This window comes from Cherax quadricarinatus, chromosome 50, assembly GCF_038502225.1.
Source record: "Cherax quadricarinatus isolate ZL_2023a chromosome 50, ASM3850222v1, whole genome shotgun sequence".
Taxonomy (NCBI): domain Eukaryota; kingdom Metazoa; phylum Arthropoda; class Malacostraca; order Decapoda; family Parastacidae; genus Cherax; species Cherax quadricarinatus.
Window position 1 is genome coordinate 27412334 of NC_091341.1, and position 15530 is coordinate 27427863.

At 34.8% G+C, this 15530-nt stretch overlaps 1 protein-coding gene and 1 long non-coding RNA gene across 2 annotated transcripts in view; one reads left to right on the forward strand and one right to left on the reverse strand.

The window, feature by feature from the left end:
• The window catches only part of LOC138854153 (uncharacterized), a 139053-nt gene that overhangs the window by 123033 nt on the left and 490 nt on the right, over positions 1–15530 (reverse strand). The window lies entirely within an intron of this gene.
• Positions 1–15530, forward strand: part of LOC128695241 (kelch domain-containing protein 4) — a 75240-nt gene that overhangs the window by 30802 nt on the left and 28908 nt on the right. The gene's annotated exons all lie outside the window — the stretch shown is intronic.

Sequence of the window (15530 nt, forward strand, 5' to 3'; positions counted from 1 at the left end):
AGTTATAACACTGTCATAAACACTACAGTTATAACACTGTCATAAACACTACAGTTATAACACTGTCATAAACACTACAGTTATAACACTGTCATAAACACTACAGTTATAAAACTGTCATAAACACTACAGTTATAACACTGTCATAAACACTACAGTTATAACACTGTCATAAACACTACAGTTATAACACTGTCATAAACACTACAGTTATAACACTGTCATAAACACTACAGTTATAACACTGTCATAAACACTACAGTTATAACACTGTCATAAACACTACAGTTATAACACTGTCATAAACACTACAGTTATAACACTGTCATAAACACTACAGTTATAACACTGTCATAAACACTACAGTTATAACACTGTCATAAACACTACAGTTATAACACTGTCATAAACACTACAGTTATAACACTGTCATAAACACTACAGTTATAACACTGTCATAAACACTGCAGTTATAACACTGTCATAAACACTACAGTTATAACACTGTCATAAACACTACAGTTATAACACTGTCATAAACACTACAGTTATAACACTGTCATAAACACTACAGTTATAACACTGTCATAAACACTACAGTTACAACACTGTCATAAACACTACAGTTATAACAGTCATAAACACTGCAGTTATAACACTGTCATAAACACTACAGTTATAACACTGTCATAAACACTACAGTTATAACACTCTCATAAACACTACAGTTATAACACTGTCATAAACACTACAGTTATAACACTGTCATAAACACTGCAGTTATAACACTGTCATAAACACTACAGTTATAACACTGTCATTAACACTACAGTTATAACACTGTCATAAACACTGCAGTTATAACACTGTCATAAACACTACAGTTATAACACTGTCATAAACACTACAGTTATAACACTGTCATAAACGCTACAGTTATAACACTGTCATAAACACTGCAGTTATAACACTGTCATAAACACTACAGTTATAACACTGTCATAAACACTACAGTTATAACACTGTCACAAACACTACAGTTATAACACTGTCATAAACACTACAGTTATAACACTGTCATAAACACTACAGTTATAACACTGTCATAAACACTGCAGTTATAACACTGTCATAAACACTACAGTTATAACACTGTCATAAACACTACAGTTATAACACTGTCATAAACACTACAGTTATAACACTGTCATAAACACTACAGTTACAACACTGTCATGAACACTACAGTTATAACTCTGTCATAAACACTACAGTTATAACACTGTCATAAACACTACAGTTATAACACTGTCATAAACACTACAGTTATAATACTGTCATAAACACTGCAGTTATAACACTGTCATAAACACTACAGTTATAACACTGTCATAAACACTACAGTTATAACACTGTCATAAACACTACAGTTATAGCACTGTCATAAAGAGTACTGTTACAACACTGTCATAAAGAGTACTGTTACAACACTGTCATGAAGAGTACTGTTACAACACTGTCATAAAGAGTACTGTTACAACACTGTCATAAAGAGTACTGTTACAACACTGTCATGAAGAGTACTGTTACAACACTGTCATTAGTACTGTTACAACACAGTCATGAAGAGTTCTGTTACAACACTGTCATAAAGAGTGCAGTTACAACACTGTCATGAGTACTGTTACAATACTGTCATGAAGAGTTCTGTTACAACACTGTCATAAAGAGTACTGTTACAACACTGTCATGAGTACTGTTACAACACTGTCATGAGTACTGTTACAACACTGTCATGAAGAGTTCTGTTACAACACTGTCATAAAGAGTACTGTTACAACACTGTCATGAGTACTGTTACAACACTGTCATGATTACTGTTACAACACTGGCATGAAGAGTTCTGTTACAACACTGTCATAAAGAGTACTGTTACAACACTGTCATGAGTACTGTTACAACACTGTCATGAAGAGTACTGTTACAACACTGGCATAAGGAGTACAGTTACAACACTGTCATGAAGAGTACTGTTACAACACTGTCATAAAGAGTACTGTTACAACACTGTCATGAAGAGTACTGTTACAACACTGTCATAAAGAGTACTGTTACAACACTGTCATGAGTACTGTTACAACACTGTCATGAAGAGTACTGTTACAACACTGGCATAAGGAGTACAGTTACAACACTGTCATGAAGAGTACTGTTACAACACTCTCATAAAGAGTACTGTTACAACACTGTCATAAAGAGTACTGTTACAACACTGTCATGAGTACAGTTACAACACTGTCATAAAGAGTACTGTTACAACACTGTCATGAAGAGTATTGTTACAACACTGTCATAAAGAGTACAGTTACAACACTGTCATAAAGAGTACTGTTACAACACTGTCATAAAGAGTACTGTTACAACACTGTCATAAAGAGTTCTGTTACAACACTGTCATAAAGAGTACAGTTACAACACTGTCATAAAGAGTACTGTTACAACACTGTCATAAAGAGTACTGTTACAACTCTGTCATGAGTACAGTTACAACACTGTCATAAAGAGTACTGTTACAACACTGTCATAAAGAGTACAGTTACAACACTGTCATAAAGAGTACAGTTACAACACTGTCATAAAGAGTACTGTTACAACACTGTCATAAAGAGTACTGTTGCAACACTGTCATAAAGAGTACAGTTACAACACTGTCATAAAGAGTACAGTTACAACACTGTCATAAAGAGTACAATTACAACACTGTCATAAAGAGTACTGTTACAACACTGTCATATAGAGTACTGTTACAACACTGTCATAAAGAGTACTGTTACAACACTGTCATAAAGAGTACTGTTACAACACTGTCATGAAGAGCACAGTTACAACACTGTCATAAACACTGCAGTTATAACACTGTCATAAACACTACATTTACAACACTGACATAAACACTGCAGTTGTAACACTGTCATAAACACTACAGTTATAACACTGTCATAAACACTACAGTTATAACACTGTCATAAACACTATAGTTATAACACTGTCATAAACACTACATTTACAACACTGTCATAAACACTGCAGTTATAACACTGTCATAAACACTACAGTTATAACACTGTCATAAACACTACAGTTATAACACTGTCATAAACACTACAGTTATAACAGTCATAAACACTACAGTTATAACACTGTCATAAACACTACAGTTATAACACTGTCATAAACACTACAGTTATAACACTGTCATAAACACTACAGTTATAACACTGTCATAAACACTACAGTTATAAAACTGTCATAAACACTACAGTTACAACACTGTCATAAACACTACAGTTATAACAGTCATAAACACTGCAGTTATAACACTGTCATAAACACTACAGTTATAACACTGTCATAAACACTACAGTTATAACACTGTCACAAACACTACAGTTATAACCCTGTCATAAACACTACAGTTATAACACTGTCATAAACACTACAGTTATAACACTGTCATAAACACTACAGTTATAACACTGTCATAAACACTACAGTTATAACACTGTCATAAACACTACAGTTATAACAGTCATAAACACTACAGTTATAACACTGTCATAAACACTACAGTTATAACACTGTCATAAACACTACAGTTACAACACTGTCATAAACACTACAGTTACAACACTGTCATAAACACTATAGTTATAACAGTCATAAACACTGCAGTTATAACACTGTCATAAACACTACAGTTATAACACTGTCATAAACACTACAGTTATAACACTGTCATAAACACTGCAGTTATAACACTGTCATAAACACTACAGTTATAACACTGTCATAAACACTACAGTTATAACACTGTCATAAACACTACAGTTATAACACTGTCATAAACACTACAGTTATAACACTGTTATAAACACTACAGTTATAACACTGTCATAAACACTACAGTTATAACACTGTCATAAACACTACAGTTATAACACTGTCATAAACACTGCAGTTATAACACTGTCATAAACACTACAGTTATAACACTGTCATAAACACTGCAGTTATAACACTGTCATAAACACTACAGTTATAACACTGTCATAAACACTACAGTTACAACACTGTCATAAACACTACAGTTATAACACTGTCACAAACACTACAGTTATAACACTGTCATAAACACTACAGTTATAATACTGTCATAAACACTACAGTTACAACACTGTCATAAACACTACAGTTATAACACTGTCATAAACACTACAGTTATAATACTGTCATAAACACTGCAGTTATAACACTGTCATAAACACTGCAGTTATAACACTGTCATAAACACTACAGTTATAACACTGTCATAAAGAGTACTGTTGCAACACTGTCATAAAGAGTACTGTTACAACACTGTCATGAAGAGTACTGTCACAACACTGTCATGAGTACTGTTACAACACAGTCATGAAGAGTTCTGTTACAACACTGTCATAAAGAGTGCAGTTACAACACTGTCATGAGTACTGTTACAATACTGTCATGAAGAGTTCTGTTACAACACTGTCATAAAGAGTACTGTTACAACACTGTCATGAGTACTGTTACAGCACTGTCATGAGTACTGTTACAACACTGTCATGAAGAGTACTGTTACAACACTGTCATAAAGAGTACAGTTACGACACTGTCATGAGTACTGTTACAACACTGTCATGAAGAGTTCTGTTACAACACTGTCATAAAGAGTACTGTTACAACACTGTCATGAGTACTGTTACAACACTGTCATGATTACTGTTACAACACTGTCATGAAGAGTTCTGTTACAACACTGTCATAAAGAGTACTGTTACAACACTGTCATGAGTACTGTTACAACACTGTCATGAAGAGTAATGTTACAACACTGGCATAAGGAGTACAGTTACAACACTGTCATGAAGAGTACTGTTACAACACTGTCATAAAGAGTACTGTTACAACACTGTCATAAAGAGTACTGTTACAACACTGTCATGAGTACATTTACAACACTGTCATAAATAGTACTGTTACAACACTGTCATGAAGAGTATTGTTACAACACTGTCATAAAGAGTACAGTTACAACACTGTCATAAAGAGTACTGTTACAACACTGTCATAAAGAGTACTGTTACAACACTGTCATAAAGAGTTCTGTTACAACACTGTCATAAAGAGTACAGTTACAACACTGTCATAAAGAGTACTGTTACAAAACTGTCATAAAGAGTACTGTTACAACACTGTCATGAGTACAGTTACAACACTGTCATAAAGAGTACTGTTACAACACTGTCATAAAGAGTACAGTTACAACACTGTCATAAAGAGTACAGTTACAACACTGTCATAATGAGTACTGTTACAACACTGTCATAAAGAGTACTGTTGCAACACTGTCATAAAGAGTACAGTTACAACACTGTCATAAAGAGTACAGTTACAACACTGTCATAAAGAGTACTGTTACAACACTGTCATAAAGAGTACTGTTACAACACTGTCATAAAGAGTACTGTTACAACACTGTCATAAAGAGTACTGTTACAACATTGTCATGAAGAGCACAGTTACAACACTGTCATAAACACTGCAATTATAACACTGTCATAAACACTACATTTACAACACTGTCATAAACACTGCAGTTGTAACACTGTCATAAACACTACAGTTATAACACTGTCATAAACACTACAGTTATAACACTGTCATAAACACTACAGTTATAACACTGTCATAAACACTACAGTTATAACACTGTCATAAACACTACATTTACAACACTGTCATAAACACTGCAGTTATAACACTGTCATAAACACTACAGTTATAACACTGTCATAAACACTACAGTTATAATACTGTCATAAACACTACAGTTCTAACACTGTCATAAACACTACAGTTATAACACTGTCATAAACACTACAGTTATAACACTGTCATAAACACTACAGTTATAACAGTCATAAACACTACAGTTATAACACTGTCATAAACACTACAGTTATAACACTGTCATAAACACTACAGTTATAACACTGTCATAAACACTACAGTTATAACACTGTCATAAACACTACAGTTATAACACTGTCATAAACACTACAGTTATAACACTGTCATAAACACTACAGTTATAACACTGTCATAAACACTACAGTTATAACACTGTCATAAACACTACAGTTATAACACTGTCATAAACACTACAGTTATAACAGTCATAAACACTACAGTTATAACACTGTCATAAACACTACAGTTATAACACTGTCATAAACACTACAGTTATAACACTGTCATAAACACTACAGTTACAACACTGTCATAAACACTACAGTTATAACAGTCATAAACACTGCAGTTATAACACTGTCATAAACACTACAGTTATAACACTGTCATAAACACTACAGTTATAACACTGTCATAAACACTACAGTTATAACACTGTCAGAAACACTACAGTTATAACACTGTCATAAACACTACAGTTATAACACTGTCATAAACACTGCAGTTATAACACTGTCATAAACACTACAGTTATAACACTGTCATAAACACTACAGTTATAACACTGTCATAAACATTGCAGTTATAACACTGTCATAAACACTACTGTTATAACACTGTCATAAACACTACAGTTACAACACTGTCATAAACACTACAGTTATAACACTGTCACAAACACTACAGTTATAACACTGTCATAAACACTACAGTTATAACACTGTCATAAACACTACAGTTATAACACTGTCATAAACACTGCAGTTATAACACTGTCATAAACACTACAGTTATAACACTATCATAAACACTACAGTTATAACACTGTCATAAACACTACAGTTATAACACTGTCATAAACACTACAGTTACAACACTGTCATAAACACTACAGTTATAACACTGTCATAAACACTACAGTTATAACACTGTCATAAACACTACAGTTATAACACTGTCATAAACACTACAGTTATAACACTGTCATAAACACTGCAGTTATAACACTGTCATAAACACTACAGTTATGACACTGTCATAAACACTACAGTTATAACACTGTCATAAACACTACAGTTATAACACTGTCATAAATACTACAGTTATAACACTGTCATAAACACTACAGTTACAACACTGTCATAAACACTACAGTTATAACACTGTCATAAACACTACAGTTATAACACTGTCATAAACACTACAGTTATAACACTGTCATAAACACTACAGTTATAACACTGTCATAAACACTACAGTTATAACTCTGAAGTATCACTTGCAGTCAGTAATGGTCACATTTTTTGTTCATTTATTTATTTATTTATTTATTTATTAATTTGAACATGATACAGTGAAGTACAAACGAATACAGTTAAATGCAGCATGCCAAAACCACTTGAATGCAAGCATTATGGGGAGCTTAAAATTAACTTAAGATTAACTAAGCAATGATATATTCAGTGGTAAACATTATTGTAAACAGATAACAATTAAGTACAAGTGAGTATTACAAAGACAGGTCATATGGTCATTTACTGTGTTGCTGTGTAATCAGTAGAATGGAGTATTCTGTTAGGTAATGAAGTTAAATAGTAACAAAGTTTGATTGGGTCACAGGTTGACATTATAGATTACTAATACACGAAATTGAGTTTGTGAATGAAGTTTTTTGTTAGCAGTATTATAGCCAATTATTTTATGACTATAATATCTCTCTTGTTACTGTATTGTTGTATAATCTCATTTTTATTATTGTATGACTATAATTTGTATTGTATAATCACACTTTTTTAATTTTGTTTTGTTTCATAGCATATTTAACCCTTTCACTGACTGTGCCATAGTACTATGGATTTGAGGTCACTGTCAGTGCAGTAGTACTACGGCTTTGAGGTCACTGTCAGTGCAGTAGTACTACGGCTTTGAGGTCACTGTCAGTGCAGTAGTACTATGGCTTTGAGGTCACTGTCGGTGCTGTAGTACTATGGCTCTGAGGTCACTGTTGGTGCAGTAGTACTATGGCTCTGAGGTCACTGTCGGTGCAGTAGTACTACGGCTTTGAGGTCACTGTCAGTGCAGTAGTACTATGGCTTTGAGGTCACTGTTAGTGCAGTAGTACTATGACTTTGAGGTCTCTGTCAGTGCTGTAGTACTACGGCTTTGATGTCACTGTCGGTGCAGTAGTACTACGCCACAAGCTCAGATCACTCAAATAAGCTGTGAGTGGTAAATTTGGGCAAAAATAGGAGAGAATGGGTCAGTGCAGTAAGTGTGCACCACATAAAAAAAATCCTGCAGCACACAGTGCATAATGAGAGAAAACTGCAGCCATGCTTTTGTTTTAACACAGCAACTTTGCAGTGTATTTTTGTATGATTTTTATAGTTGTATTCTTGGTTTCATGGTCTCATATAATAAAATGGAAGATATATAGTAGACCGTCATTGAGCATGGTAGTTACGTTCCTAAAAATGCCATGTTAGGTAAAATCGTGTCAGATGAACTGAAGAACTTACGGGAAAAATAGGGTTATGTTCCTGGGATCCCCTGAAAAGCCAAACAACTTTTTTTTAGGCCTCCACATCGTACAAAAATAAAATTGAATATGTAGTTTTAGTTCATTGTTGCGATGTATTATGTTGTTTTTACTGCTTAAGACTACAAATGTGACAGAAATAATAGTACAGTGGAACCTCTACTTGCAAGCGCATCCACGTGCGAGTTTTTCCAAATACGAGCAGTTGATGGGTTGATTTTTTGCTTCCATATGCGAGCAAAATTTCTATAAACGAGCAGACCTTGACACTGGTGAGGGGCTCTTGCTCTTGATCTAGGGAATTGTATCTCATTTGTTTGTTGGACTATCTTATTGAAACTTGGGCAATGTTTGATGGAAAGATGCTTCTTAACGTACACCAAAAATAAAAGAAATTGGAGCATAAATAATGGAGTTCACTTCTCAGCAATTAGCCATCCCTTAGCGGTATTTTCTTATGGTTTTTATGGCTGTATTCTCGTTTTTTTTTTTTTTGTCTCATTTGATAGAATGGAAGATATATTACAGAAATAGATATGATTTTGGTTGCTTTCACAATGAAAAGTACCTTGAAATTGAGCTCAACATAGGAGAAATGTTCGATTGCTTGGCTATGTTTAAGACTGACATCACTGTCCATTCCAATATGCAGTCATGAATGGGTTGACATTATTTATACATTTATTGCAATAAGGCATAACAGTAAATCTTATATTTTTTGTGTGAATAAAAATTATAAATTATTTATATTGTAAGAATAATAATAATAATAACTATGTATTATAATAATACGTATAATAATAATAGTATAATAATATAATACAATAATAATAATAATAGTATAATAATATAATACAATAATAATAATAATAATAATATAGTACATATAATAATAATACACATGTAATAATGTACTACATAATAATAATTATAATAATAGACGGCTTCAAAAGGCCATCACTAGATGGAGCAGTTGTGGCCGCCTCCACCTGTTACATAATGACATATTTTATTCATTCTAGAGTATATATCAGGTTTCTGTGTTATTTTTTATTATTTCATATTAGATGAACTGTGATAGATAAATAAGCTGTAGAGTTGATGATAGCGAAATATTTAAGGAGTATTTTGTCCTGTCTCCAGACAAACACCTGTTGGCTGCCACCACCGCCACATACAGTAGGGCCCCACTTATACGGCGGGTTAGGTTCCAGGTTGTCGCCGGAAAGCAGACATCACCGGAAGGCAGAACTCCATTTTTTTCCATTTATAAATTATAAATGCCAGACAACAAGTTTACACTAAATTATATTAAGTTAGTAATAGAACTAGGCATTAAAAACACACAAAGTAAAATACATTCACAGTAAATTCATTACTTATCTTAAAGTATTTGTAATCTTAATGTAGTTATTGTAGAAAGTCAGGTGCAGGTAGCCCAGGTGTAGGTAGCCCTGGCTCCCCGTCTCATATGTAATATATGATATTTAAAACATCCCAGAGTTAAAATACACATACAGTACATTCATTATTTACCTTAAAATATGTGTAGTCTTAATATAGGAAGAGAGGCGAGTAGTATTTAGTTGTAGGGAGTCAGTGTAGGTAGCCGGTAGGTGTAGCCCGCCTGGGCTACACCTACCAGCTACCTACACTGTGGCCCAGAGCCATATTAACATCAACATGCCTTGTTCACTGAATTTCATCATTTCTAACAACTACCTTTAGATGTGATGAATGGTTTGAAAAACCGACAAGTTGAAGATTGAGGCACTTATGCAGCATATGGGAATCTTTATTCAGGAAACGTTTCGCCACACAGTGGCTTCATCAGTCCAATACAAAGAGGAAGGCGTAAGGAGAGGAGGAGAGGGACTGATTACCTCATACTACTCCTCTCCTTACGCCTTCCTCTTTGTATTGGACTGATGAAGCCACTGTGTGGCGAAACGTTTCCTGAATAAAGATTCCCATATGCTGCATAAGTGTCTCAATCTTCAACTACCTTTAGATGCCATCATAAACGAAGGTAGAAATAATGAATAATTCATGCCGAAAATTGTAAACAAAAGTGGAGTGAGGGAGTGGCTGGGCCAAACGCAGATTCATACACGCTTTCTCTTATGGCTGAGCAGAGAAAACGTAATGTTGTCCCTCCGCCCGGCTACTACACAGCTCCACAAATATTTATTTATTCATTTATTTATTTATTTATTTATTATTAATTTGAACATGATACATAGAAGTACAAGGAAATACATTGGTTAGGTGTAATATGCCAAAGCCCCTTGTATGCAGAGCATGCAATAAATGCCAGACAACAAGTTTACACTAACTTATATTAAGTTAGCAATAGAAATAGGCATTAAAAACACAATAAAAGGTAAGATACACATAGAGTACACTTATTACTTACCTTAAAATATTAATATTAATGTGTGAGAGGTGAGTGCCAGGGTGTTTATTGAATAAAATCAGAATGGCACACCATCATCCTCTAACTTGGCACTTAAAGCAAGTCTTACGACTCCTCTTTTTATCATAGCTAAGCTTAGACGCCATCGTCTAACGAAAGAGTAAACGAGAGAGAGAACGAGATACAGAGCTCAGACAATGTAAGAACACAAACTGAACAGGTAGTGGGCGATCACTTGGTCAGGCTAAATAAATGCGTATTAATATGTGTCTACTTTTAGTTCATTCACGTACGTTTTTTATTATAATAATAATTACCTCACAATACAAATACAGTGGACCCCCGCATAACGATGGCATCACATAGCGATTAATCCGCATACCGCTTGCTTTAATCGCAAAAATTTTGCCTCACATACCGCTTAAAAACCCGCTCACCGATTTTCGTCCGAGACGCGTCCAATGTGCGGCCTGAGCCACGCTCACATGTTCCGCCGGTGGCATTGTTTACCAGCCAGCCTCCGCGGTAACATCCAAGCATACAATCGGAATATTTTGTATTATTACAGTGTTTTCGGTGCTTTTTCTGGAAAATAAGTGACCATGGGCCCCAAGAAAGCTTCTAGTGCCAACCCTACAGCAATAAGGGTGAGAATTACAATAGAGATGAAGAAAAAGATCATTGATAAGTTTGAAAGTGGAGTGCGTGTCTCCGAGCTGGCCAGGTTGTATAATAAACCCCAATCAACCATCGCTACTATTGGTGGTACAGCTGCTGCTGCTGCTGCACTGTCAGCTGCTGCTGCTGCTGTAGCATCGTCTGCTGCTGCTGTAACATCGTCTGTTGCTGCTGTAGCATCGTCTGTTGCTGCTGTACCACCGTCAGCTGCTGCTGCTGCTGTAGCATCGTCTGCTGCTGCTGTAACATCGTCTGTTGCTGCTGTACCACCGTCAGCTGCTGCTGCTGCTGTAGCACCGTTGTTGGTGTGGCTTATTGAGAATACCAAGAAACAATTAACCCCAGAGGATTTGCCACCCAGGATAACCCAAAAAAGTCAGTGTCATCGAAGACTGTCTAACTTATTTCCATTGGGGTCCTTAATCTTGTCTCCCAGGATGCAACCCACACCATTCGACTAACACCCAGGTGAACAGGGAAAAATGCCTGGAACTAGTGCTCATATTGGTGAATTTAAAGCCAGTAAAGGTTGGTTTGAGAGATTTAAGAATCGTAGTGGCATACACAGTGTGATAAGGCCTGTTCTGGAAGAAAATGCCAAACAGGACCTACAGTACTCAGGAGGAAAAGGCACTCCCAGGACACAGTGTCTCATCAGTCATTGCTGCATCTTCAATAAAGGTAAGTGTCATTTATTCTTCATTTAGTAGAGTAGTACATGCACAATATATATTGTGCATGTACTACTCTACTATTGTGCATGTATCCTTCTCTTTGTGTGTGGGAAAATGTATATTTCATGTGGTAAAATTTTTTTTTTCATACTTTTGGGTGTCTTGCACGGATTAATTTGATTTCCATTATTTCTTATGGGGAAAATTCATTCGCATACCGATTATTTCGCATAACAATTACCCCTCTTGCACGGATTAAAATCGTTATGCGGGGGTCCACTGTACTCTTACATTGTGTACAAGTTGTACAAGTTAGTACAGAATAAACAAACAGCAACACACCATTTTTAGAGTGAAGATAATAATATTAATAATAATAATATTATTATTATTATTATATTAATAATAATAATAATAATAATAATAATAATATTATTATTATTATATTAATTATAATAATAATAATAATAATAATATTATTATTATAATAAAAAGCACTAAACCCACAAGAGTCATGAATTGCTATATATAGAGTAAAGGCATATGAAAAGAATATTTTTCTACAGTTATCCCCCAGTTTGACTAGAGAAAACGTAATTCTTCCGACACTACCTACATAGCTGCTTTGTAAACAAATCTCATATTTACATCAATTTTTATTCTGTGAGTGTATATATCATGTTTATATGCTATGTAATGGGTTTCATATATAATTTTGAGGAAAATGTCATAGATGAATTAATGAAAATGCCTATACTGATGTAAAATAAGACACTAAGTGTGCCCAAGAGTGATTATTATTACGTAGTATTGGCGTCATGAGTAGAGAGAGACTTAGCGATTTTAATGTGTACCTGCACACCAGCACAGTGTGTAAGTGTATTTAGGTACAGGTACACATAAATATAATTATCAAAGTACATATAAAATATGCAGTAACTTTAAAACACTTGAAATTTTGGAAAGTTTCCTGACATAATAGATGTGGTCACGGAAAATGTAAACAAACCGGGTGGGGGGGGCGCCGTATTTGAAAGACCGCTTGCCGTATAGCAAATTTTGGTCATAATTTGACATTGCCATATTAGCGGAACGCCGTAAGGTGAAACGCCATAAAGCGGGGCCTTACTGTATATAATGACATATTTTATTCATCCTAGAGTTTATATCAGGTTTCTATGTTATTTATATTGTTTGTTATGTCATATTAGATGAACTGCGGTAGATAAATAAGCCGTATAGATGATATTAGCGAAATTATTCTAGAGGTAGTTTGTCCTTTCTCCAGACAAACTCTCGTCCACCGCCGACACTGCCCATACCACTACATGAATTACATATTTTATTCATTTTTGAGTATATATCAGGTTTCTATATTATTTACTATTTATTATTTATTATGTAATCTTAGATGAAGTGAGATAGATAAATAAGCCGTAGAGTTGATATTAGCGAAATTATTGAATTACAGAATTCCACTGGAACGGATTAATTGCATTTCAATTATAATTTAAATGAGGAAAACTGACTCTGCAAATGAGCAAATCCAGTTGCAAGCAAGGTCATGGAACGGATTAAACTCGCAACTAGAGGTTCCATTGTATTTCTTACCTTAACCCTTAAACGGTCCAAACGTATATATACGTTCACGCGCGTTGCGCCCCAAACGTATACAGGTCTCCCTCAACATTCGCGGGGGTTAGGGGATCAAGAGCCCCGTGAATGTTGAAAAATCGCGAATGTTTGGTGCCCCAATATATTGCAGGGAAATATAATAAAATAATAAAATGAAATAATCTATGTATATACATGTATATACGTACATGCTCCTCCCACTCATATATTTGTCCAATCTCTTTTTAAAGCTACCCAAGGTCCTATCAAAGCTAAAACCTTGGGTAGCTTCACATTTAGGTTGGATAAATACACAAGTGAGAGGTGGTTGGATTTGAATTGGTCTTGCATGCGAGTAAATAGAATGTTCAAAGCTTATTGCTTGGGTAGCATTTATTCTGTTATTGGGCTGGATTTGTGAAGGACCTGAATAGTATGGGCCAACAGGTCTACTGCAGTGTTCCTCCTTTCTTATGTTCTCATGAACAATCATAAAATACGTACCTGAGAACATCGTAAAAGATTGTACTGCCTCCACCACTGCCTCGTATTTTTATATAATTTCTTTCTTCAATTCTTTCGTGCTTCTCAGTTTCTTTACCAAAATTTAATTATGTAGCAGTCACAGTCAATCAACAAGCACCAAACACAATGAATTATTGTGAAATGTTTGGAAGAGCGCAGAGGATAATACTCACTCCAGCATAAACAAAGCCATACTGACTGACGATGCCTCTACCACCCACTGCTTCAACCCTCGTATTTATTATTATTATTATTATTATTATTATTATTATTATTATTATTATTATTATTATTATTAGCAGTCATGAATGAGTTGACATTATTTATACTGTAGTTTAATAAATAATGAACAAACAAAACACTCACCACTCGTAAGGCAGACGAACTCTGATGACTTGTGATGATTAAAAAAATTTAAATTATAATTCTTTATTTCTCTATTGATATTACATGCAGTTACTGATGACAGTTGAATGGAGATGATTATATGGAGTGTAACTGCATGGCATGAGACATACTTTCACCACCACACAAACAGCAATGACCGACTCGCACAGTGGCTGGAGACTGACTGACTGAGTGAGTGGCGGGTGGGAGGGCTGGCTGCCAGTTATTATTATTATTGTTATTATTAATAACATGTATTATTATTAACATGTATGTATTTAATAACATGTTATAAATAATAATAGTACATATTATTAATAACATGTATGTTATTAAATACCATTGCCTCAATCACTGCCTCTACCACTCCAGTCACACTCAATCTACAAGCACCAAACACAATGAATTATTGTGAAATGTTTGGAAGAGCAGGGAGACTAATGTTTACTCCAGCATAAACACAGTCACACTGACGATGTGTCAACCACTCCCTCGTATTTTTGTACAATTTCCTTCTTCAAGTATATCATATTTATTATTTATTTTTTTTTTTTTTTTATTATCACACTGGCCGATTCCCACCAAGGCAGGGTGGCCCGAAAAAGAAAAACTTTCACCATCATTCACTCCATCACTGTCTTGCCAG